Consider the following 27,571-nt stretch of genomic DNA (forward strand, 5'->3'; position numbering starts at 1 on the left):
AATAATAGTTTTTATTGTCAGGCATAAAAAAACCCATATACAAATAAAAGCTTCAAAATTAAACCTCATTTAGGTTTAATTTTATATATGTATTAAGTATGTTATGTATGCAAGTTTCTTTATTCTCCCATAACTTTTAAACACTTGAACAGATTAGGATGTTTGGGGTACCGTTAGAATCCTTATGTACCTACATCATCCCGACTCCCGAGTGAGTCTGGATTTTTTTTTTGAAAACTTCAATGTGGCGGATGTGTGGCAGCATTTTCAGATGAGATTTTTTTTTTACTTTTTTGTTCCTTTTTGGCAGAGCAGTGATTTTTAATTTTTAAATTATGACCTGTTCAATATCGCCTTAACAACGCAGGTAGTATATTAAAAATAAATGAATTCTACTGCGTTTTACTTGCCGCGTTGTCTGCGTTATACAGTTTGCAGTTACAACATAATGTGTTTATTTAGGTCTGGCTAAATTATTATATTTTAATTCAGTAAAGAGGTGTGGGTGCACATTGCGCACGTCGCACCCGAATTAACACGCTCAATGAATACAGGAAGCTGGATTTCCAGTTTATTATTACTTCGTCTTGAGCAACGTCTTTATTTTGTACTAGACGATGCCCGCAACTTCGTTTGAATCGATTTAGGTTTTTTAAAAATCCCAAGGGAACTCTTCGGTTTTAAGCCTATATCTGTTGTATAGCAAGCAATTTCTTTACCAAATAGACGATGACTGCGACTTCATCCACGTGGAATTAGATTTTTTAAAATCCCGTGGGAAGTCTTAAATTTTCTGGAATAAAAAGTAGGATAACATGTCAATCCCCAGGTTTTAAGCTATTCTGTACCAAACTTCGTCAAATCAGTTAAATGGATGGGATGGGATTAACCTGCATTTGAGCAAATAAATAAATGATTGATTGATTTGATGGTCGAAATAAAACATTTCTATTTTTACTTTGTTTAGTTATTATCACTAAGATAATTAAGAATGCACTACTTCCAAGGTTTACTACATTGGTACTTTCCAGTACCAATGTAGTAAACCTTGAAACGTGTTGGAAAAATAATTCTCTGAGCGCTTTTATCACCAACCGCGCTGTTAACTTCCGCGACCCCAGGTTATCAGCTGTAGCCTGTAGGTTCATTTCAACGTAATAAAAATTATAAGTGCCCTTAAAAAGTTCATATTGTTTCTGTAACGAGATGAGGCAATACGAATGCCCGCTTAGAGCCGGGATGATATCTCGCAAGCTTTATTTCTTACGGGATTATTTGCGAATGGCTCGCATTACGTGTTGATGGCCGGCGTTATGTGAAGGGTTTCTGTTTATTACGTTACTTTGGATTATTACGTTTGTATGAGCTTTTGCACGTTTGTATAGTATGGTAGATAGTCCTACCTAGAAATGCAAAGGTATTACCTGAAAACGGTTTTTAGTCCGTAGGCCGTTGGGCAGCATCCCTAATGGCCTGGCAATGAGCTTGCCTGAAACCTGAGGTAACCTTGAGGATTTTCCTCCTCCCTAAGGTGATATAAGAAAATCCCGTGAAAACTTTGTGATATATAAGAGGTAATAAATAAAAATTTGCTTTAGAATGTACAGGTAAAGTCCTTTCATATGATACCCCACTTGGTATAGTTATTTTACTTTGAAAACTTATACTCATTTTTTTTTTAATGATGTTACCACAAATTCATGGTTTTCAGATTTATTCCTTTACTTGTACTATAAGACCTACCTACCTGCCAAATCTCATGATTCTAGGTCAACGGGAAGTACCCTATAGGTTTTACCCGACGGACGGATGGACGGACAGACGGACAGACAGACAGACAGACAACAAAGTGATCCTATAAGGGTTCCGTTTTTCCTTTTGAGGTGCGGAACCCTAAAAATTCTATGAAGAACTTTCATTGACATAATCCAAGCATTAGCAAGCTCTATAGGCAGGAGGCGGGTATGTTTGTCGTAAATTCAAAGTCCGCTTGGGCAGGCGTGCTGGACTAGAGATCGTATATTGTTTCGGATTGTTTATGCTGCGTAGGCTCTACAGACCGCTACAGTGTCACAGGGTGGGGTGGCGAGCACGGAACTCCGCCTGGGGGTGAATAGAGACGTAATGACTAGAGACCGCAAACAGGCAAGTAAAAGTAGTGGAATATCCTCCGCTGGAAGATGGTGGGGAGTGAATGAGAAAAGCGAAGAAATGTACCTACGCAGTGATAGGTTCTCGATATGCATTTGACACGTTCTCGGTAAGTATGCACTTGACGAAAACAGGCTGATTGAGCTATGTAGTATTACATAGCTTAAAACAAGTGTAAATTAAAAATTTATAACACCCCCGACAAGTGAAGGTTACAGTAACTAGAAAAGAGCTAACGGCTAAACCGATTTTCTTGGATTATAACCAAGAACACTCTCGATCAAGCCACCTTTCAAACAAAAAAAACTTAATAAAAATCGGTTCATTGGTTTAGGAGCTACGATGCCACAGACAGATACACAGATACTCAGATACACTCGTCAAACTTATAACACCCCTCTTTTTGGGTCGGGGGTTAATTAGCCTGTTATATATGAAAGTTTTGCGTACTATATAGGCATAATATACCTCATATGGCTTTAAAATGCCTGCTAGGTTTTCCTCCTTCAACTAAGCTAGCTTCTACTACAAGTGGATAGAACAATACTTCCGTTCAGATTTTAATTTGACCTCAAACTTTCGTCCTAAAAACTGCGTAGGTAAATTACTTCATAAATACCTTTTTATGTGGATGCATGGGTAGTGCCTCTACACCATTTCGCCTTTCATTCAGTACTACTTACATCCGGCCTAAAAACTCGTAAACCTTTTGGAAAGAACAGCTATTAAGGAAACTAAGGAAAGCCTGCAGGTTCTAAATTTTTTGATATTTATGAAAGATTATATAGAAATTTCCTTAGAATAAGAACTCAAGCCTTAAAACAAGTAATAACACTATTTAAAGATTATAAAATATATGCTATTATTATATTATTATTCAGTCGACTCAGATAAGTTAAATAAATTAAAATCGATATTTCTTTGAGTCGTATAACGTATTCCTTATTGGTATCATGACCCCTTTACCTAATCTATGCTAATATTATCAAGAGGTAAAGTTTGTAAGTTTGCTTATACGAAGTAATCTCTGAAACTAACTGAACCGATTTTGAAAATTCTTTCACTAATAGAGGGCTACATTATTGCTGAGTCATATAGGCTATATTTTATTTAAAAAAAATTAGAAGTCCCTACGAAAATTACAATAAGCTACCCGTGTGAAGCCGGGGCGGGTCGCTAGTTAATTATTATATAATGGTTAGGATTTTCCTGCGATAACAATGCAATATGCTCCCAGATCTTTTCACATACGACTCAAATAAGAGTAGGTACGTCACTTAGGTTTAATAACAGATCTGTTAATTTATAGTTACGAGCATTAAAGCTGAAGATGCTTTCCAATGCACGGAGAAACGGTAAATATGCGGTCCTACAAAGTCTACGTGGATCAACACTGCTTAATCAGTACGATTGATTGCAATACGCGCTGTTGCAACTAGACCACATGATTCTCAATCGACAAGCCTCATCATCTCAACCCATCGCTGTGCCGCCGCGCCGCCTGGTCCGGTAGTGAGCACTGAATGCGATGTGCTTACTGTTATCTGTTGCCATGCTGCAGATTTGCAGACTTCACACACCTAACATTATAGAGATCTATATGATGCTTCGACTTCGCCTGCGTGGATTTAGGTTTTTAAAAATCCCGTGGGAACTCTCTTGATTTTCCGGGAAAAAAAGTTGCCTATTTCAGTTTCCAGAACGCAAGCTACCTCTGTGCCATCGGGGTTTAATGAATGAGACTTTAAGAATCCCGTAGGAACTCTTTGTTCGGTTCAGAATCGGTTAAACTGTTGGGCCTTGAAAAGCTAGCAGACAGATAGACACATATTTTCGAATTTTTAATATGAATTTTGTAGAATGAAAGTGTATTTTGACCTTCTAATCAAGAATATCACAACGCCGCAAACGCCATTTTGTGTGTGTGTGTTTGTGCTCATAGTGGAGATTAGGAACTATGGGGCGTCACTCCCATATTTTCAAGAACTCAAAACTCTCTCTGCTGTCCCGGATTCCCCGAATAGAAGGCGATATTTCTACCATACCATACCATATTTACTCGGACAATTCCGTCCATCAAATAAAGGAGGTTTAGTAATTAAAAATTTCTAATATTACAAAGTTAAAAAATACATAAATCTCAACAATTGTTCCGAAGCGCAATTTAAACTTATTTCGCGACCGCCGCTGTCGCGTACAGCTTGTACGAGGACGTACTTCACAAGGTAATAAAATTATAAGCGTCCTTAAAAACTTTATATTGCTCCTTTAGCGAAGAGCTTACCCTGTCATTTCTATTAAATATTATCTTCAATTCGTCGATACCCGAAGCCTAAAGACGAAAGTCTTTGTGTGTCGTGTGTGTGTCCCATAGAGATAGTAGGTATTAGTTATAATACGTCCATGAGAAAGTCGCTCAGCGTGCTATGGAGCGGGCTATATTGGGTATCTCTCTGGATAAAGTCCGTAACGATAAAATCCGTAGGACAACGAAAGTGACCGACATAGCTCAACGAATGAGCCAGCTGAAGTGGCAGTGGACAGGTCATGTCTGTCGCAGAGCCGATGGCTGCTGGGGTAGATGTGTTCTGGAGTGGAGACCGTGTACCAGCAAGCGCAGCGTGGGACGACCTCCAACACGCTGGACCGACGAGACCGATAGCGGAATGTGGGTGGAGGAGGAAGGCGGAGGGACATGCGCTTGTATGAAACAACCATATCACCAAACGATTTCCACACCAGTTCTCTGAAAAATAATCAAGCCGTAGCCCGTATCTCTGCTGAAGCTAATATTTATTCTGTGGTAAAGGCTTTGTTCCAGTAATACCTTTTCAAAGCCCAGTAACACGAGTGAACTGAACAAATGGTTCAGAAAGATTTACCACATTGATTGCGTTCTGCCAGCGAGCAGCGCCTTTGAGTTGAAAGTAATCAGAGATAGACTGGGGGAGTGAGTTGTTTTAACGCGATTTCAGTGCCAATACCTTTTATCTAAAGCCTGTGTTTGATTTGTCCAATATAGTGTTTGCTCTAGTCCATTTTTACCAGCTCTACCTACATAAAGCGAATGGTCATTTTATCGTCCAACTTTTGTCCCTCTATCAACTTTGGTGACGAGGCATTATATACTCAGAGCCATCTTTAACCATGCAAGATATTTACATGGATACACAGAGTTAGGACCCATTTTCGAAAGCTAAGAAACGTGGAGGAAAACATCAGAATGTAGGTACTATTGTCCAGTGAAATTTATCTCTAATTAATGGAATGAACTTATTATACTATTATACTATGAACGGTATCACGTATGTACTGCATACATGCGTATGTAGCTTATTTAAAAGCCGTGGCTTAGGATACTAGGAACACCCAACGTATTGGAACGATTGGAATCACGAATTTCGCACACAGTAAATTGAACACTTGGTTCATCCGCACAGGCCTATAAAATATCGGCTCGCGTTGGTTCATCGAGTTTCATTTCTCAATGTCACCTATAAGAAGACAATCTCTGAATGTCGTATGGTTTCAAAATATTTTCGAAGCGTTGATGATAAATTACAAAATATTTACCAGAATTACCCGTAGACGTAGTAAGTAGCATTAATATTATTAGTGAGAGATTTTAGCAGAGAGAGCTCAATATTAGCCGAAATTTAAGAACCGTCGATTTTAGAGAAAAGATGATACTAAGTTGTAATGGAAAGCTATGTAATCCAATCCATCAGCTTGTATGCGTCAATTGCCGGACATAGGCCTTTTCGACTTTTTACATTCGTTGAGATATTTTAATATTTTTGTTAAAGCTTAGATTTTTATAATCAACTAGCATATTATGCCCGACACTTCGTTCCTGTGGACTACACAAATTATAAACCCCTATTTTACCCCCTTAGGGGTTGAATTTCCAACAATTCTTTCTTAGCAGATGTCCACGTCTTAATAGCTATCTGCATATCAAAAATCCCGATCAGTCAGTCAGTCAGCTTTTCCTTTTATCCATTCATTAAAAAAATGGTAACTTCTCTATTGGTGCAATTAAGTCGGCTATTATTCTGAGTAATTTATACACGACTCAAGCACGTACTAAGACAATAAATCCTCGAGAAGTTTAAATGAAGTAGTTCTGTTGTGTTTTGCTGGAACTATTTAAAGTTACAGTTCTGGTATAAGCCTGAAATGAGAATTTAACATGCTAATCGTCGTAAATTGTGGTCGGTAACCCGCTCGCCCCACTGACTAGGATATTTTAGCTAATCCATACTAAATAAATTAACTCGCTTGAACGCTTTTAGGTTTCCTAGAAACCGATAATATGCCTACCTACATGGCTCAGGGAGTAATCGCTTAGGTAATTGCCTCAGGTGATTTATATTTTTACTGTAATTATCTAAAGTCAAGTGGAAGGATTCAAAATAGGTAACTTTATACACTTTTTGATTGTCAGTAATTGTTAAATATGTAAGATATAATTGGTATATTGATGATAAATGAAGATTAATTAAAAAAACTAAATCTATAAGGGTTCCAAATGCGCCCTGGTCTGAAAGGCCTTGGTCTGGTAGGTTTGAGTGGTAGTTAAAAAAGAGCTTTATGAAATTAATGTATTTTTTGTGTAGGATTTTATGATTTCAAGCAGTACCTACATAGTTTCTTATTATCCAAATGTACCTACCTATCGGTTTCATTTTGTTTTACAGACCACTTTGTGAGAGATATCAAAAAATTCAATATTGGTATTTCTACACCAATATCATTTTTTTCTCTCACTACACTCTATGTAATAGGCACATAATATGACACAATATTATATAATAACGATTTCTAACTTACATACCCAGTAGATACGGACCTACTTACCGAGATATAACATGAGTTACATAAAATTCCTACGCAAAGAAAAGAATAAAGCTGAAAAAACAGGCCGGAGTACACCAACATGATTTATGTCTTGCAATTCCGCATTTTTATGGCAGGGCACAACACCTTTTGCTCGGGAAATTTACTAGATTATCCACTGGGATGTTTATTCAGAAACCCTAACGAACTACGCGTATTGTCATACCTATCCGTTGCGAAAAGCTCTATTCTTACAGCGGTACTCCTATTTATCTTCACAAATAAACTACAGAAAATGAACTCTAAGAAGAAAAGTGCAGTGGCTTTAAAGTTTCATAAAGCCGATGATTGTTCAACTCATCAATGGTTAAAAAGAGTTTCAATCTGCTTGGAAGTTTGTCAGCTTTCCTATCTTTGGGCTGTTTCAGTGCAATTAGCAAAATAGGCTCACTAATGACTCTGCAAATATACCCAAACATTCGCAACAGAATATGTGTTGAGTGCAGAGAGTCGAGATTTGCACGTTGATTAATTAATTTGTGCATTGCTTTAATTGCCTTGCCTTGCATTAATCTGCCTCGTTGGTCTAGTGGTTAGCTTATTCGACTGCGGATGATGGGGTCTTGGGTTCGATTCCAGGTTGGGTCAAAACAGTTAGGTATCGGGGTTTTCTGTTAAGAATTTTCAGTATTAGCCTGGAGTTAGGAAATTGGCAGTGTCCTTGGAGAGTCGGCGCTGCACCTAATCTCTCTCCAGTCGTGTTGGATTTCCGTCCCATCGGGCTATGAGTGTGAGGGACATATTATGGAGGACTCTATGGAAGTTTGCTGCCACACGCACAAGAATTACAGAGGAACTCTAATATGAATCTATATCTGGTAAGAGAAGCACCGGCGCGGCGGCGGTGCACATTTGATAAACTGAGGAAGTTTTAGTGAAAATCGCGTTAATATGTTACTCCGTAGCGGCATCATTGAAGGACAAACCATCATACAAACACTTTATAATAAATGAGTATTGATTTTCTCGTCAGTTTGAATATTTATAAAGTTGCACAGACAACTGTTTGTTGACTATAATTACTCGTACAACATTCTGTCGGACAACTTTGTTCTGTTATCCTTTGTACGTTTGGCGCACTACAAAACAGCAAAAGTGAATAATGCACAAAGGTATAAGAAACTTGCGCAAATTAAAAGTTCAGCTTTAATTAAATCAAGGTTTGTTAGTCATAACCATAACGTTGTCAAAGTCAAAAATAGTTTATTCAATTAGGAACGCTTTTGAAGCAATATTTTTAATTAGGCATTAAATTGGTAGGTACTTTGTTAGGTTTTTCAAACTATAGCCCTATATATACTTCAGCTTCGCAACCAGTTGAGGACTGTTGATTATTCTGGTTCTTCTAGGTATCTTATTTCTGACTTGATTGTGTAGATTATATTTTATTGGCGATAGTGGTTAAGACGTCGGCCACCTGTTCGGGGGCGTCGGGGGGTTGATCCCGGGTACGCCTACCTTCTCTCTGGTATGTGTTTAAGCAATTCGATATCACTTGCTTTATTAGTAAAGGAAAATATCGTGAGAAAACCTCAGAGATCTCTGTAATGTTCTCAAAGGTGTGTGAAGTCTGCCGATCCGCACTTTGCTAGAGTGGTGGACTATGGCTTAACCCAGAAAGGTCATTGCAAAGGATAAACCCGTGCTCAATAGTGAGCCGGCGATGAATTGATGTTGATCACATAGAGAAATTCTGAGCACATTTACTTAGTTCTCTCCATTTGGGGTCTCACATTGGAGTCCCAAGATGCTAGAGTGGCGAATTCCTCCCGGAAAGCGTTGGCAGGCCTTCCAACAGACTACAGGAAATACAAGGAACAAGGAGGACATCAGGAAGGTGTGGTGAACAGATGACATCTAATGAGTCACAGCCGCTGGATCCAGGTGGAGTAAGACCGTGGCTTGTAGAACTCTCCGAATATCGATAGATAGAATATCTTGATATTCTAGTCTATCTAACTAATGACTTAGGGTGTGATAATTATTATATTCGTCAGCTTAAGACTAAATCCACGAGGGTTGCAAATCCGCCATGATCAGAGACGAAGTCCACATAAACTCCGCACACAAGCTTATGAAAATGTCGATTCGGTGAGTTCGTAAGTTTATTCAAAGTCACTGTAGATAACCTTGTAGGGTAAGTAACTTTGTAGACGTTGCTTTTAACTTTTGTACTTAGTTGAGACAATTAGTGAAAGTTTGGTAGTAAAATTAGGTAGTCTAAAGTGCTAGGCATACTTACCTAATTATTTTATTATACCTACACTAGATGGTATATACGACTTCGTTTGAAAAGATTTTTCCTTTCAAAAAGCAAACTATTTCTGTCTCCGGAATGCAAGATACCTCTGTACCTTTCGTCGATAGAGCCGTGAAAATGTAACTAATAGAGAGACACACAGAGAGACAGGTACTTTCGTAATTTATAAGTTTTATCATCATCATCATCATCATAATTTTAATTTTGGTGGCCACGATGGATTTGCAGACTTTAGATATCTCTTTTTTATGCCCATATTATAAAAGCAAACTACGTCCATTTTATAATATAAAAGTCAAAGATCTTACAGGCAGCAGTTCACTTTGATATTCACGAAGCAAAATTCAAATTCTTTCTTGGTACTTAGGTAGTTACATAAGTATCTATTAGACAAGCGCTTGTAATCAATATCGTGATATTTGGATCATGATCCTGCAACATACCTACCCACTGTGATAAATATCGTGATTCGTGATCCATCAATATACTAAACCAGACGTTATAATAATATAATCATTAATCATCATCCAAAATACTGAGCGCAGATCACGCATCTTTCAAATTCTACGCATATTATCTTTTAATTAGGAACAAAAATAACTTCAAAAAAATTCCCCAGCCATAATTTACTAACGGACATTCCGGCGATCGTGGAGAAATTCTTAAGGGATCCTACAATTTCTCTTAGCTTTCGAGCATGAACATTTATCAACGTCGCTGCAACTTATGGAACAGAAGGAATGGGACCACCCAACTTGCTATTAGATGAGAACATTCAATGAAGGCTCGTGCAAACAGAGTGGCGCGGCTAATGGTAGAATAATGTTTGCGAGCGACATCCAAAACAAATGTAATATAGTGGAAGATAATATTAAATGTGTTTGAGTGGTATCTAACATACAAATTAAAAGTATGTACATGCTTTTTGCCCGAGAATTGAAGAATTCCCTTAAGATTTTTAAAATTCCGTTTAACCGACTTTCATTATAACCAGATAGTTATCTTCACCATCGTGGATAAGAATTTTTAATATCCCGTAGAAACTCTTTGATTTTCCGGGTTTAGTGTCTATGTCACTCTCCAGGTCTTTTACTATATCCGTGTAAAAAATTATGCAGATATGTTGATCCATTGTGGTGCGATTGAAGGAAAAACTAATAAACAAACACACTATCACATTTTTAAGATGGTAATTAATAATTATATTATGTATGTATAAATGTACATTAGTATGTTTACGTGAATCCATCCGCTTTTTCATAAAAAATTGGTCCAGTTGGTAATAGTACTACTCCAATTTTTTGTATCGATTTATAATTGTTTTTTTCTTGTATATATCTTGCTCTATTTTCGCCTTCTATAATATCGGTCGTATGTAATAAGTATGCGATACTTTTATAATTTATTATGATCAAGATCTATGATACTTAGTTCAGGATTGCGGCAAAGCAATTAAGTCAGAGTTAATACTTAGCCGGGCCAGTTATAAAACTAAGTTGAGATCGAGTTATTATGATCTGAAGCAGGCGGCTCATTTTGTAGAAACGTTGTTGCAATGAAGTTTTTTAATAAACAGGATTAATTTATTCTATAAGAGTTTGTTCTATGAGAAAGATCTTTGCAGTACAAGGTGTAGTTATTTTTGCGTTTCTGGAAATTTTCAAATAATAAATAAATAAATAAATAGGTACATTATGAAAAATTTGCAATGCTATTTTTTTTAATATGCGGCTATTGAAAACAAGCTTAGAGAAGTTACGATATGATATTCATAAAATAATAATCAGAAAACTCGTGTAGTACCTACACAAAATAATATAGGTTGTAATAAGTTAATTGTGTGATCTTGATGTTCCTGTTTTTATTTTTTATTTTCTTATTCTATTGTGTCATTTTATTGATCCTATGAGTATTTATTTGTCGCCTAATGTAAGTAAATTCATGGAAAAATGATAACCTTCTATGTAGCTTTTTTATATCCACGAATAGCGATTTAAAAATGTGTCCGTAATATAATAGAGTTAGTTAAGAGGGCTCTCTCCGTCATTCGTTTCATACAATCGTAGTTCCGATTTCATTTGAATATTAAGCAACCAAAGTCCATGAAATTTTGTAGACATTTTCTAGAAATTAATATCTATGTCTGTGGTTTTCCAGATTTCTGTTAAAATATTCGGTTTCAAAGTTACGCGGTCTTAAAAATTTACATACAAATCTTTGAGCCCTTGTAATTTTAAAACTACATATTTTTAGAAAAATCTAAAACACCACAGACACAGATATTAGTTTCTAAAATATGTCTGCAAAATTTCATGGACTTTGGTTGCTTAATATTCAAATGAAATTGGAACTACGATTGTATGAAACGAGTGGAAACGAGTGACGGAGAGAGCCCTGTTAAGTTACGCAAAAAGTCGTTTTGCAACACAAAGAATACTAAAATTAATTATCTGTGTACAGAGTGCATTTCCAGTTACAAGGAAAAATGTGTCTTGAATACGAAATAGGAATGAGTATCTAACTTAGTTTCCTTTGAAATGTGCATACAACTGCTGCACGTCTAGCTGATGCTGAACGCCGAAGAAAAATATAGGCTGCGCACTCGGAATACATTAGTCGCCTTTGCTTGTCTGTAAATAGTGGGGCAAACATGGAAGTGATCTTTGAAATTGCAACAATAATCACATAAAGATTGTTGCAATTTTTTTTAATTAGTTTAATTTAGATAAACCCATACAGCCTGAAAACAAAAGTCTTCAACCAGTGTGTCCTTCCCGTCCTCACCTATGGTGCTGAAACGTGGACACTGACAAATGGCCTTGTTCACAAATTCAAAGTTGCTCAGCGAGCTATGGAGAGGGCTATGTTAGGAGTTTCCCTGAGGGATAAGATCCGAAATGAGGAGATCCGCAGGAGAACCAAGGTCACTGACATAGCCCAAACTATTAGCAAGCTGAAGTGGCAGTGGGCAGGCCATGCCTGTCGTAGAGGCGATGGCCGTTGGAGCCGGAAAGTCCTTGAGTGGAGACCGCGTTTGAGCAAACGTAGTGTGGGACGCTCTCCAGCACGATGGACCGACGATATAAAGCGGCTGGCGGGAAGTGGCTGGATGAGGAAGGCTGAGGACCGGGTGTGGTGGCGCTCTATAGGGAAGGCCTATGTCCAGCAGTGGACGTCCACAGGCTGATGATGATGATGATGATGATGAAACCCATACAGCGAATTTTCACCGCGCGGTTTATTTTCGTGGAATAATTCTGTGACATGGAAATTATATGAATCCGTTGCGGCTCAATACAATTTCTCCAGTGTATCTACATGTTTCATTGAGCGATTTCGAAACAAGAAACAAAATGGTAGATTGTCCACGATGCCAAGCTATCAAACATTATGTTATTAACCTAGGTACTCCTAAATAAGAAATCTACTGAAGACACTAAAGGGCCTGTCTGCAAGGCTTAACGCTTCGTCCATATTATGTACGCTTGTAGGCTAGCTGAAACGATACGTAGTAAACAAAAGCAACGGACAACTGCTAGTCTCTGGAATGTTTATGTTTCGGATTGAAAGTGTTTTACGAGAAAGGGTAACAGTTAATGTAGCGTACAAAAGTAATGATCGCATAGGGATATATTTTTCATATTTCTGAAGATCTTGTGCATAATATGTTTTGTCTGTTTTGATATACAGAGAATCGATAGCTCAACGGTTGAGGAGCGGACTGAATTCCGAAAGGTCGGCGGTTCAAACCCCACCCGTTACACTATTGTCGTACCCACTCCTGGCACAAGCTTTACGCTTAATTGGAGGGTAAAGGGAAGTATTAGTCATGATTAGCATCCATACTAATATGGCTAATATTCTTTTAAAAAAAAAACTTTAGTAAAAGGCATGTATGAAGTTTGTATGGTTTATTTGCAAAATGTTTTGATGGTGAAAATAACGAAGCTCTACTCATCTTTTTAATAATGCTCCTAGACCTTTGTTAAAACTAAAATTGCCACACCGCTTCGTATTTATTTTGTGGCTTCGTTTTCGAAGTGCCTTTAATTATTTACCTACCTCGTAAAATTTTAATTTTCCATTGAGGAAAGCGCCGCTTACCAGCAGTTCAAATTAAATTAATGTTTTAATTAAACCATTACATCGGCTGCAGCGTGGCTTTGATCTCATACCTACCTATTTATGGATTGTACTTATAACAAATTCTGCTGTTACCTACCATTTAGAGTAAAACAACGGTTTAAGAAGCGAGATTTATGTGTGGGCTTAAATAACTATATAATTGGGTACTATTACTACATAATATATAACGTATTGCCTGGCTGTCCACAAGTTTGTCACGGTCCATCCTTTTTAGCAATTTTTTATTACGGAGACATTTTGCAATCCGGGAACGGACATAAGCTTCTTTTTTACCAGAAAATCAAAGAGTTACCACGGGATTTTTAGTTGCCCCTCTATTTAATCTATTTTGATAAAAAATACAGACATAGCTGGCATCCCGAAAACGAACATAGGCCATGTTTTATTCCGAAAAATCGAATAAATTCTCACTTGGCCGGCGTGGCGGACTTGGCTTAAATAAACCCTTTTCATTTTGAGAGGAGCTCCATGTTCAGTAGTTAGCCGCCAATAAGTAATGATGATGAACCGATAAAATATACCTAGTTGCCTATTTTTAACTGGTTGTACATGGTTTTCAATCAGCAAATTGAAAAACCGATTTACATTGCAGGTACAGCTCGCTATCAATTTCGAATTCACGCTGCAAAATGTTTACAATGCTTGTCGATCTCTCTGGCGCGATATAGCTATAGTTTGCGACAGATCGACATGGCAATCGGCATATGAGGCGGATGCCCTTAGTAAATTTTCATGCATCATCATTCAACGCCGGCGCACTACTGACCCCGAGTCTTCTCTCAGAATATGAAGGGGTTAGCCATAATCTGCCATCGCTGACCGAGTGCGGAGGCAGACTTCACATACTTTTGTGAACATTATGGAGAACTTTCAAGCATGCAGGTTTTCTCAAGATGTTTTCCTGCAGCGTTAATGCCAGTGATATTTAATTTCTTAAACTGTAAATAACTTTGAAAAGTTCATGCCGGGTTCGATCCCAGATCGAACCTTCGACCCACCGTATAAAAGGCGGACGTCTTAACCACTAGGTAATCACGGTACTTATCCCCATATTAAATATATACAAAATTTTCACGTAAATTCACGTAAACTTTGCCCTCAGCCATTTTCCTTAATATTCAAAGAAAAGGTATACGAGGAAAAATAATTTGGTTTAGTGAATTCGGTTAGAGAAATCGCATTTCGTCTATTAAAAATGAAATGAAAATATTAGGTTTATAGATGGTGATTTATAAATAAGTAGTTACAGATATACTAGGTAAGTACTTAGCACAGGAAAACAAGATAGCCTATTAAAATTGAGAAATTTTTCTTTTTGTACTAAGTTTTTCTTCGTCATTCGAAATGTCAAGAGTCTTAAAGAAGGTGCAGTATAGTTATATTATATGAACTAACACCGTATTAAATATTTTGCAGTTGGCTTCCAGTCTAGATGAAAGAGTAGCTGCTGAGTTTCTTGCCGGCTCTTCTCAGTAGAAAGTATTTTTCAGTGGTAGTCTTGACTTTTCATAATTGCCAAAGGTTGGTACTAAATTATGCTACATAAAATAAAGCTATTTGAATTTGATGAATACAAAACTAAGCTACGGATAGGAAAAACAATTGATTAAAATACAAACCTAAATTTTCAAAGTCCCTCTCTTTGAGTTCGACACGAATCTGAAACAAAAGAAAATATATTTGATAAGTATATCCATGGTATTTAGAGGTCAAGGATGTATCTATGTATAAGGTAATCCCCTACTATCAACGGGTTTGGCGGATTAAATTCCGCAACGTGATACGTTCAAAGCTCGTATCGTGTAATGCTTATAATTAATTACTACTTCTACTTTATGCTTTATTTTCCGACATAAAAAGTTCTTCTCCAGATGGAAATTAGTTAAGTAGTTGAGGCGTGATTAGGTTAACTTTTGATTTTTTTTAATGAATAGCGATTGAACGAGCAGATTCACAGATGAATATTTGCAGCAAATTATGTAATTGTAACTTGCACTCCTTAAAGTTTTGAAACATCGACTATGTGCTATTTAGCTACTTATAATATAATTAGCCATTGAAGTTATTTAGAATATTTATGGATAGATTTTCCGAAGGGGTATACCCATATAAGTTGATTCATAGCCCCATGAGCTATACATACATAAACATAGGTAGGTCGTAGCAATCAGCTGTCACCAGATGGAGTGTTAGGTCGTGTGCCACTTCTTTTGAACTTGGACACTTGCCAGTTAAGCTTTGATATTTAAAGAGCTATTTACCTTCTATTTGTTTACAACAATTTTGTTTACTTCGCGCTTTTGAGACAGAATTGAAAGGTTGCAAGCTGTATCTTTAAAATTTTCTATCAATGCATTTCCAAAACAACATTTTAGGACTTAACATTTTGCAAATTCAACATTACAAGAATTCAACCTTTTGGGTCTGAAGGGCTTTATCTAAGGGATTTTGTAGCTATGAATACATATAAAATAAATCACAGTGGCAAGCGCTCTTATCATCAAATGAAAAAATTCAACCACTAAAGCAATAGGTAGTTGTACCTACATCCAAATCCCATACCTACATCCAAATCTGTATTTAGTAGTTATGGTGGAATACAGAAACACACATACATACATACATGAACCCTGAAAACATTACACTCAATTTTTGAGCAGTCGTGTAAAAATTAGAAGCCATATTTCTTGGGGCAGTGAGACTGACACAAGAAGCACTTCAGTTTTTCTCATTAGTTTTACTCTGGTTCTGAAGTCTCTAAGGCTGGCATGAACAATGTGAAGAGTTGCTGCCTTATATTAATATTTCAGACTCATTGTGGTGCTTGACACTTAAATCTTTGAAGCCATATAATGTTCAAAAAGTTAGTTTTAATGTTAAAAATGTAGAGCGAATATCTTTTCTTCGCAATACTTCTTATTGTTTGAAGCTATGCAGGTTCTGGAATATACCCTGCATCACTTCGACCGTCTCCAATCTATTTTGGTCGCCTCCACTTCATAGTTCCTTGTCAAAACCTGTGGCCGCCAGATACAACATCACCTTTCTGACTGGAATTGAAGTGGCAACCTCAGGGTATATGATGTTTTCCCCTAGATGGATGCTACGTTTATGCATTCGAGCGGGGCAATAGCAGACTATCTGCATCGGAGTTTCGACAGACTCCTGGGATAGTCTGTATGTATTTATTATTTGATATATTTGCCCTGGAGCTTAAGATTGTACATGTGTCTCTTTCTCTACACTTAGAATGAAACTTGCCTGAGTATTCGCTTATAGCTTTTATGTTTTAAATCCGGGGGTTTCCCATAATATCAGTTCACGAGTTAGATTTATAATGTCCAACACAATCTCATATCTCAGTCTATCTCATATTCAACGCGGGTGAAGTCGCTAAGTTAACTGTTAGTTTTGATTTAAAAAATACTACAGAGATAATAAAGGGGTAGCTATTTAATTTATTATTTTTATTTCTACTGCACTTTTCTTTTATTCATATCTAGGTTTGAGAGACTTAAACGTCGCTTTTACCGGTTAGATTTTGTGGTCAATCTGTCTTACAGGACAACAGGGCATTTTTAATTAATATGACTAATAATTTCTCTTTTCTCGGGTCTACATATTAAAATAGTCTAACAGTTGACTATTGATTCTGGTTTTTTTTTTTTAAATTACAAATTGAGAAGGCGTGCAATTTTACTTTAGAAAATCACTACTTATGTAAAATTATTTCAGCTAAGCAAAAGGGGTCACTAGTTAATCCTAAATGAGGTATCGTTGGATTCATCTCTTTATTCTCTTCATTCTGGATAACAAAAGGGTGAAACCACGCGGACGAAACCGCAGACAAATGCTCGCAGTACCTAATGGATACTTAATTACTTAGGTAACATTTTAAATTCTACGTAATTTAGATTTATCTACAACTTGAAAAGTAACGTGGAAAAACTGATCAAGTAAATTAAATGGTGAACAAATAGAGGTATATATATAATAGGTATAAATATATAATAGGTATCTATTATTTCAACTAACTTTTGTTTATTAATAGGGTTCCGTACCTCAAAAGGAAAAACGGAACCCTTATAGGATCACTTCGCTGTCTGTCTGTACGTCCGTCCGTCCGACCGTCCGTCCGTCGTGTGTGTCAAGAAAACCTATAGGGTATTTCCCGTTGACCTAGAATTATGAAATTTGGCAGGTAGGTAGGTCTTATAGCACAAGTACAGGAATAAACCTGAAAACCGCGAATTTGTGGTTACATCATTTAAAAAAAATTTAAAATGTGTTTCAATTTTCAAAGTAAGATAACTATACCAAGTGGGGTATCATTATATGAAAGGGCTTTACCTGTACATTCTTAAATAGTTTTTTTTAATGTATAATAGTTTTTGATTTATCGTGCAAAATGTTGGAAAAAATACCCGAATACGGAACCCTCAGTGCGCGAGTCTGACTCGCACTTGGCCGGTTTTCTTCGTATGTTGCAATAATTGTAAGTCATTTATTAGCATTTAGATTTGGTGCATGGCGCCGTTTGGTGCCTTCCTTATTAGACGTTACGAGTAGAACATCAACATTAAGCCGTAAATGTTTCTTTTTTTGGTGCTCAAAATACGTGAGATGTATTCAAATTGGATTGATATTTATTATTGTTGAGTAATCGTAACTTTTTCTGGCTATAAATACCTACCTATTGTATCTTGTTGGTAATGATATAGCTGTTAGTGTAAATATATAAAAAAGGAAAAGGTGGCTGATTAACTGACTGAATGATCTATCAATGCACCCGCTCAAACTATGTACCTACTAGACGGATGAGGCTATTTGCCACTCAGCTATTACGACTTAGACATCCGCTAAGAAATGATTTTTGAAAATTCAAGCCAAAGTCAATATGTCTGAATTTATTTTTATTGTGTAATTTAATTTATTTAGTATTAATTAATTTATTGTTTAATTTAATTTAATTAGTGTAATTGGACTTAAAAGGTCCGTTCTAATTAAATAATTAAGTAAATAAATAAATAAATGTCTGCAAAATTTCATGGACTATGGTTGCTTAGTATTCAAATGAAATTGGAACTACGATTGTATGAAGCGAGTGACGGAGAGAGCCCTGTTAAGTTTTATTGTAATATTTTCAATATTTTTAATTCAGATATTTTCTTCTATATATACTTAATCTTGTTTGTTTAACTTCTTATCAAATAATATAATAGTTGCTTTATTTTAGTCCCCAGCTCAAGGTGAATGAGTAGCAACGTGAAAATTAGCATAGCATCGAGGAGTTTCTTAATGTAGATAAAAGTCTAGGTTAGTTACAAGGGTCAAGGTTCATTCTAATCGATTTTTGCAAATAACAAAATTCAAGTTGTAAGATTAGTAGCTTCTGCCCGCGACTTCATTCGCGTGGACTCAAACACTTATTTTATCCCCTTAGGGATTTTTCAAAAAATCTTTCTTTACGGATGTTTATGTCTATATGATAGCTATCTGCATGCCTTAGCCCGATGCGTCCAGTAAACTGAGCTGTGCGTTAATAGAAATCGACAGACTTCAAGACAAAACGTCAGTCAGTCAGTCACTTTTTCCTTTAATTTATTTAGATAAGCTAAGTGACTTAAAAGTATCTAAGTAATCCAAAAAGAAGCACTTTATCTGAAATTTTCAAAAACAATATTAATGATTATTAGAATTAGGTATAATACCTAATTAAATTAATTGTTCTTACCGGATATCCTTGAATAAATTGAAATCCAACCGCGCTATCACGAAATTACCCTAATTCGAGACACGTATTATGTGGGTTTAATTCGATTTTAGGCCTTTAAAAACCGCATGTATGAATTAACTATATTTCTATGGGCTCTCAAAATTAAATTTCATTTAAAATATAGTAAATACTGTGTATTAGTTTTTGTTCATAATAAATAGAATCTTAGTTATAACTTAAACAAGTTCACTTGCACCACATATTAAGTACCTACTAGGTACACTGTTCTTTCAGAAAATCAGGTATATTATAACACAACTTTTCCTGCTTTTAACTTTCCGACTCGAAATATTTTTTTCGCGCGTGATTATTATCTTTGTATTAAAACATTGTACGCGATATCGCTCCAAAGGTTACAACCGTACTGATTGTAAATGAGCAAAATAAATCTAACCTTCTACTCTACACTATAATAGAAACGTGAAATAAATTGATTACACGGTTGGAATTAATTAATTTACATACAATGCTGGTTTAAAGTGTTGATGAATTGCTTTTAAAGTTTAGATAAGGCGCAATGGGTAAACAATACTTAATTAATAGAGGTCGAGCACAGAAAAAAAATGGACTGTAAAAGCCCGTCAAGTGCGAGTCTGTCTCGCACACGAAGGATTCCGTAACATCGTACAATATTTAGTCAGCACGAGCGATTTGAAGTTATTAACAGGGCTCTCTCCGTCACTCGTTTCATACAATCGTAGTTCCAATTTCATTTGAATATTAAGCAACCAAAGTCCATGAAATTTTGCAGACATATTCTAGAAACTAATATCTGTGTCTGTGGTGTTTTAGATTTTTCTAAAAATATGTAGTTTTAAAATTACAGGGGCTCAAAGATTTGTATGTAAATTTTTAAGACCGCGTAACTTTGAAACCGAATATTTTAACAGAAATCTGGAAAACCACCGACATAGATATTAGTTTCTAGAATATGTCTGCAAAATTTCATGGACTTTGGTTGCTTAATATTCAAATGAAATTGGAACTACGTTTGTATGAAACGAGTGACGGAGAGAGCCCTCTTAATCAGGTTCAAGGTAAAGGTACGTCAACAATCGTACGTAGAAATAAATTTCATGAATGCAGCTGGTCTATTAGATGATGCCTTTTTATTTCATGATAAGTTAGTCCTTGACTGCGTGCGATGTCGCCGATGATAAGCGACGATGTAGTCTAAGATAAGGCCTGAACTAAGAAGAGGTATGGCAGTTTTTTTTAAACCCATATCCCTAATTGGTTAATTTTATTCAGTATCAATTACGATTACGGGTAGCTTATTATGATTTTCGAAGGGATCTCTAATTTTTTTTAAAATAAAATATAGCCTGTCACTCAGGAATAATGTAGCTTTTTACTGGTGAAAGAATTTTCAAAATCGGTTTAGTACTTCCCCCCTACAAACAATCTTACAAACTTTACCTCTTTATAATATTAGTATATATTTTTGCTAGCCTAAGTAATCTAGTGAAGTTAGTGTACATTTCATTCAAGTAATGTTTACGGCGAACTTAACGACGAATACAGTAAGTTTGAAAATAACACAGAAAAGTCTCCTTACAAACTTATTAATTTTTGTAGCGAGATAGAGACAATTTCAGCGTATAAACGCCTAGAGCTAAGACGATCTTTCTATTTCAAAGGATTATCTGTGAATGAGCTCTCTTAACGTGGATTGTTTTGGGCTCACTTTTAGGTGAAGCGTTTTTGTTCCTCCATATTTTGTTATATTTCATTGTATTAGAATTTCTTTTGGCCTCATAGGTTTCTGGATTTGTAAGTTGTGAACTTTATAAGAGCATATTATCGTCGTAGGTATTTTGGAACGTTATTGACTATCCAACAAGTATTAGGGTCCTATTGTCAACTGTCTAGAGTTCCGAGTTCAGAGTTCTGATGAAAACTGATCAATCAAAGACAAAGTTACATCAAGAGTTTCTCGTTTGACCGTCGCGGTCGACTACTTTTTATAGTGAGCCAACTTAGTGAACAGTCAGGATAGAGTAGCGTTTTAATGAATGCTTGAATGTACAGGAAAGGGTTTCCGTTATTATTTACGTTGAGGTACCTACAAGAATGGAATGTCTAATGAAAAATCCCTTTCAATTGTGGGGGTTTTTAGAAATCCTTACGGTAATACGAAGATTACTCACAATACCGCTTGACGGTGATCTCGGATTATCTCGAGTTTGCTTCACCCTGTACCAAATCTTACTGTCTACGAACTTTCTGGATCACGAAGTCGTCCGTGTGTTTGTTTGTTTTTATTTTTGGTTCTTAATTTTCTGGGATAGAAAATATCTATGTATGCAATGCATAAAAACTAAAAAGTTTATCTAATAAATCCTAAAAAAGTTTTAAATGATATTGTGACATGGCGATAAAAACTATCCGGCTGTAAGCTATAACTATATTTAAGATGAATGAAAATCAGTATAATATATGTAAGTGAAGAGTGGTAGGCATCCACTATCTAAGTAAAATAATGATGTTGTGTATAAATAATCTCAAGCTTGCCTTAACCAAGTCTTTATATCTACGATTATTGCGGAAGCTTACTAAAGAGAGTCCGTAGACAAATTATTTAAGGAACTTTTTCTATCAATAATAAGATGGAAGTTCAACGAACTTGCCCACTTTCATGAAATGTGCAAAGAAATAAAGGCTCTGTTCCTCATTTCTCACCTATCTATTCTTCTAGAACTTATCTTTGGATGAAACTCAAACAAAAATAATGTAAATAAAAGAGTTTTTATTCAGTGACCCCTTCTTAGAGTAGGTACTTGTTAGGAACAAAATTTATATACGGGCAGATGAAAAAAGTTTGGGCTCAATGTTTCTGTAAAAAGCTTTGTTAAGTGAACAATCAAGGATGTACTACCGACATCTCTGGATTTCGGGAAAAGATATATGCGTTAGAATCTTCGTGTTATTTGGGATTTCTTCTTTATGTAGTAATAAATAAATAAAAACTGATCCTTTGAAATAAGGGTCCAAAGCCATATCAATACATCCATACTAAAATATAAATGCAAAAGTGTGTTTATCTGTCTGTTAGCTTTTCGTAGCTCAACCGCTGAACCAATCTTCACAAAGCTTTGCTACTTTTAGTCTCGAAAAATATAACGTATCCAGGGGATTTGAAAAAACCAAATGCGAGACATATTTTATAAATTGGAACTATTAAAATATAAAGTACAGTAATATGAAAGAAGACATTCCACGTACAGCTCCACCTTTCAAACAAGAAATCAGAACATACTTGAACTATCGTTCACAACCCTAGTCAAGGAAAATTTATTCTGGATAGCTTAAAAAGAATTTCTCGTATTGCAGTGAGACGAAATAAATTTCAGTATTTAAGACTCCGTAGGCAAGATAAGGACAAACAAGAAACAATTACATCCCTTTTATTAGGCATTCGTAAACTTGGTATTGTTGTTATAGCTGTCATCTTTATATATTTCAGAGCACATACTTGAGATGGTAATCTATGATTTACCAGCGTAAAAACTTGTAACCTAACAAGACCAGACCCAGGAGGGTATCGCACGCTACCGAAAGCAATATCATCCTCACTAGGTGCCTGGTGTACTTCGATCATACGTTGTGCCATTGTCTCTTTTATCCACGCATTGTAAATCGTGGAACTCACTTCGGTGGCATTACCACTAGATTGGGATTATTCAAAGCCGGGCGGATCCACACGAAAAGTCGACAACGCATTGGCGGTTCGTCTGGTGCTACAAAATATGTGCATGGGCGGCGATATCCACTTAACATCAGGTTCGCCTGCTAGTTTGCTCATTATTTATATACTTATGTATACTTTTAAAAATATGCTGTAACAAATATACCGTCGCTAACATCGTTCCGTGATAAGTAAGCTTTCAAGTAAGGAAATCCTGGAAATAGTCCAAAGGGCATTCATAATAATATGGAGAATACGAACATAACTTGCTTTGCTAAGTTGGATGTTATCCAATATTGTATACGTTACGGATATTGACCTTTGCAATTACAATCCGTTTAGCCTTGAAGACTACATGTTACAACTACAACCACACACGGAGTACAAGCTCGATCTATGGTAAATCCTAGGATTTTATAGTAACACCTAAGATTCACCTGTTCATAGTTGTAAAATACCAAACTGGTCTGTGATAGTCGTTAATTTCGGATTTTTACCACCATTCACTAGGTAAATCCTAGGTTTTATCTCAGAGACATGCTACTGTAGGTGTCAAGTATAGAGAAAAGCTGCCATTAGGTAATAAATTGTGTAATATTTTTGTAGGTCGCTACGTTTTCAGCAGTAGGTAAGTATAGCTAGTGTTTTCATCAGTAATATGGAGTGCGCGCTCCGATGGCCTTGCGATATTTACCAACGAGCCGTGTTAGCAATCAGCTGTTGTCGCCAGATGTACCTACTGGCGTCTTGTTCCGAATTTTTAGAACGGGAACGCTTGCCAATTTTAGGTACGTGGTATGGTTATTCACAAATCATACAACTATTGAAAGAGAAAGTGTGTGATAAAATAGCTCTCTGCTTGTCTTAATAGCTGTACAATTTTCAAAAGTTTTTTTGAAGTCTGAGAAACAGTGTTTATTTAGCCAATCAGTACCGCAAATGCATAGCCCCTGACTTATGGCCCATATCTATGGAGAAACGAAAGGAAAAGGCGTTTAATTTATGTAGCCAAAAAGTATTTTTTTAGATGATGATGTCCCGGGTATAATACCCGTGAGTGGGCTCGAAAATCGGACTATTTTTCAGCTCCGGAGTCGGGTTTTGATGTTCAGCGTTCCGAGTTCGGAGTTCCGGAGTCTTGAAGCTTCATTGAAAATATTGAATGTGATAAAATAAGGGGTCTGATTTTAATATTTCTTGCGCTTTAATTTATGAAATACTCAGTAACCGCTGAATATGTTCGATGTCTAAAAAAAAAAAGCTCTGGAGTTACACCAAAATCGGAATTCCGGAGCTCAAGCCCTCCGTGACTTCGTCTTAGTCGAATAGTAATTTCTATTTTCTATGAAGAGATTATCATCATAACTCTTTGTAAATCCGGATGTTCATTTTGCAAACTATGTTTCATTCCCTGCGAACCCTCGCGCATCTCAATCTAAGACAAATTCTATTATCCTCAATGTTTTCGAGCCACATAAATTTAGTTCTTATTCAAAGTGGGTATGCTAAAAGGGAGTCGAATGGACCCGTTTCATCGTTCCTTATGTAAGGGCGATGTTGACAAATCGTGCCGCCCAAATGCTGAGAAATTGTCGAGATTCTCGAGATTATTTTTGCATCTTGGATTATCCAGATGGCGAGATATTTTGTTATTTTTTTAAATAAGTAAGGTATATTGCTGAATCTACGAGCAGTTGTATTGTAAAAAGTTTGAAATATACTTAATCACAGTTAAGTGTTAACCAGATTTCCAGAAGCGATAATTCGTTCGTGCGTCTTTGGCGGCTTGGAGTCCTTTTGCCTGCAATTCTGCTGTATGTTCTATAATAATTATAATTTTTGTGTTTCTTTTTATGATGGTGTACAATAAAGCATATTTTATTCATATTATTTCAATTCAATTCTACCTTTCATCATTAAGAGGGCTCTCTCCGTCACTCGTTTCATACAATCGTAGTTCCAATTTCATTTGAATATCAAGCAACCAAAGTCCATGAAATTTTGCAGACATATTCTAGAAACTAATATCTATGTCTGTGGGTTTCCAGATTTCTGTTAAAATATTCGGTTTCAAAGTTACGCGGTCTTAAAAAATTTCATACAAATCTTTGAGCCCCTGTAATTTTAAAACTACATATTTTTCGAAAAATCTAAAACACCACAGACACAGATATTAGTTTCTAGAATATGTCTGCAAAATTTCATGGACTTTGGTTGCTTAGTATTCAAATGAAATTGGAACTACGATTGTATGAAACGAGTGGAAACGAGTGACGGAGAGAGCCCTGTTAATCTTGGGAATGAGAATTATTGTGTTCGTCTGTAAATGTCCAAAGAAAGCGAGGTCCCTTCGCACGATGGTGTAGAATACAAAATGCCACCACACAATTGCCATAGCCGATAGTTGAATTGCAGTTGGGTGTTTCGAGTTGTTGCGAGTCGCGGGCAACTTGCCAGCAGCCGCGGACCACTTAGACATAACATTACCTGAGAGTGTGTTCACCCCACTGTTGTAAGGCTAAAAGTCAACACATTGTTCTATGCAAAAGTCACGCACAAGTTCTCGTATGCCTGCTAACTTACGACACTAAACTGTTTTTAGGGATCCGTAGTGAAACAAAGAACTCTTATAGTTTTGTTTGATCCGTCTGTCTGTACGTCTGTCCGAAACGTACAAAGAGAGAGAAAATTATTTAAAACTCAAAAAATCCCACAAAAACTTTTATCACTATTTGATTTTGATAATGTTCAATTCAAATTAATGTGACAAATGTTTTTAATGTATGATTATTGACAATATTTGCTCGATTGTGATACTCAACCTAACAATGCAATCAGATGGATATGCGCAAATCATGGCAAAGTACGCATTAGACTAGGGTGGCGGGTAGGTGTTAGGTGCACTTAAATGTTAGCTTGCCTCGGTGGAAACCGTGGAAACAAAGCACGTAAGCACACGGTAAGTACCTTACTTAGTACGTGCAATACTAAACGCCAAAACGGAAACTAGTTGGAGGGTTTTGCTCCCGCTTGTTACAGTACCATAAACTTTACTCGCTACATGATTGTTCGATAGTTTCCAATTAGTTACTAACTTGCTGCTGCTAGTCCTGCAGTTTCAATAGCATTGTTATATGGAACTGAATGTGCATGAACAAAGCCATACCGCCAAACATGTTCCCATAGACCAGTTAACTTCTAAGGACCATTTAAATAGAAGCCAAAATCCAGGTATTGAACTAATATCCAGGCAACTTCACAGCGGTCCGTAAGGGCCGCGGTGCGTGCGGTTCGCAGTCCCAACCGCGACCAGAAAGCCGAGTCCCTATGAAAAAGGACCCCGGATGGGTTTGAAACATCGAAACTAGTCGGGCTTACATCGACTAAATACGTGAGTAAGGCCGTTACACTCAGTAAACGTTAAAAAATCAGTCATATAAAAATACTTTGTACTTTATCTATACTATCTATACTAATAAATAAAATTGGAGTGTCTGTCTGTAATTTCGAAATAACTACCTCATATTAAGCTCAAATGGTTATTTGAACGATACCAACACTGAATCACACGTTTTTAAAATTTTTGTCTGTCTGTCTGTCTGTCTGTCTGTCTGTCTGTCTGTCTGTCTGTTTGAAAAGGCTAATCTTCGGAACGGCTGGACCGATTTTGACGGGGTTTTCACAGACAAGTAGAGGATTGATCAGGGAGTAAAATAGGCTACTTTTTTAACCGACTTTCAAAAAGGGAGTTGTGTTTTTCTTCCTATGTACACCGAAATCTCCGAGATTTCTGAACCGATTTGCGTAATTTTTTTTTTAATCGATAGAGGAACTTTGTGACAACTTTCCCACGGGATTTCAGACCCTAAATCCACGCGGGCGAAGCTGCGGGCATCAGCTAGTAATAAATAAAATTGGAGTGTCTGTCTGTAATTTCGAAATAACTACCTCATATTAAGCTCAAATGGTTATTTGAACGATACCAACACTGAATCACACGTTTTTAAAATTTTTGTCTGTCTGTCTGTCTGTCTGTCTGTCTGTCTGTCTGTCTGTTTGAAAAGGCTAATCTTCGGAACGGCTGGACCGATTTTGACGGGGTTTTCACAGACAAGTAGAGGATTGATCAGGGAGTAAAATAGGCTACTTTTTTAACCGACTTTCAAAAAGGGAGTTGTGTTTTTCTTCCTATGTACACCGAAATCTCCGAGATTTCTGAACCGATTTGCGTAATTTTTTTTTAATCGATAGAGGAACTTTGTGACAACTTTCCCACGGGATTTCAGACCCTAAATCCACGCGGGCGAAGCTGCGGGCATCAGCTAGTAATAAATAAAATTGGAGTGTCTGTCTGTAATTTCGAAATAACTACCTCATATTAAGCTCATATGGTTATTTGAACGATACCAACACTGAATAACACGTTTTTAAAATTTTTGTCTGTCTGTCTGTCTGTCTGTCTGTCTGTCTGTTTGAAAAGGCTAATCTCCGGAACGGCTGAACCGATTTTGACGGGATTTTCACAGACAAGTTGAGTATTGACCAGGGCGTAAAATAGGCTACTTTTTTAACCGACTTTCAAAAAGGGAGTTGTGTTTTTCTACCTATGTACACCGAAATCTCCGAGATTTCTGAACCGATTTGCGTAATT

General features: G+C 36.5%; 1 protein-coding gene across 2 annotated transcripts in view; it reads right to left on the reverse strand.

Moving 5' to 3' along the window:
• The window catches only part of LOC123866003 (CD151 antigen-like), a 93,338-nt gene that overhangs the window by 18,270 nt on the left and 47,497 nt on the right, over positions 1 to 27,571 (reverse strand). Inside the window, exons 1-2 of one of the 2 annotated variants that reach the window (XM_045907277.1) lie at positions 19,191 to 19,604; positions 15,076 to 15,115 (exon numbers count right to left, since the gene is read on the reverse strand). The gene's annotated coding sequence lies outside the window, so the exon portion shown is untranslated. Of the gene's footprint in view, positions 1 to 15,075; positions 15,116 to 19,190; positions 19,605 to 27,571 lie in introns of those variants that run through there. The other variant, XM_045907278.1, reaches the window with a different exon arrangement.

The sequence above is a fragment of the Maniola jurtina genome, chromosome 6, assembly GCF_905333055.1.
Source record: "Maniola jurtina chromosome 6, ilManJurt1.1, whole genome shotgun sequence".
Classification (NCBI taxonomy): Eukaryota; Metazoa; Arthropoda; class Insecta; order Lepidoptera; family Nymphalidae; genus Maniola; species Maniola jurtina.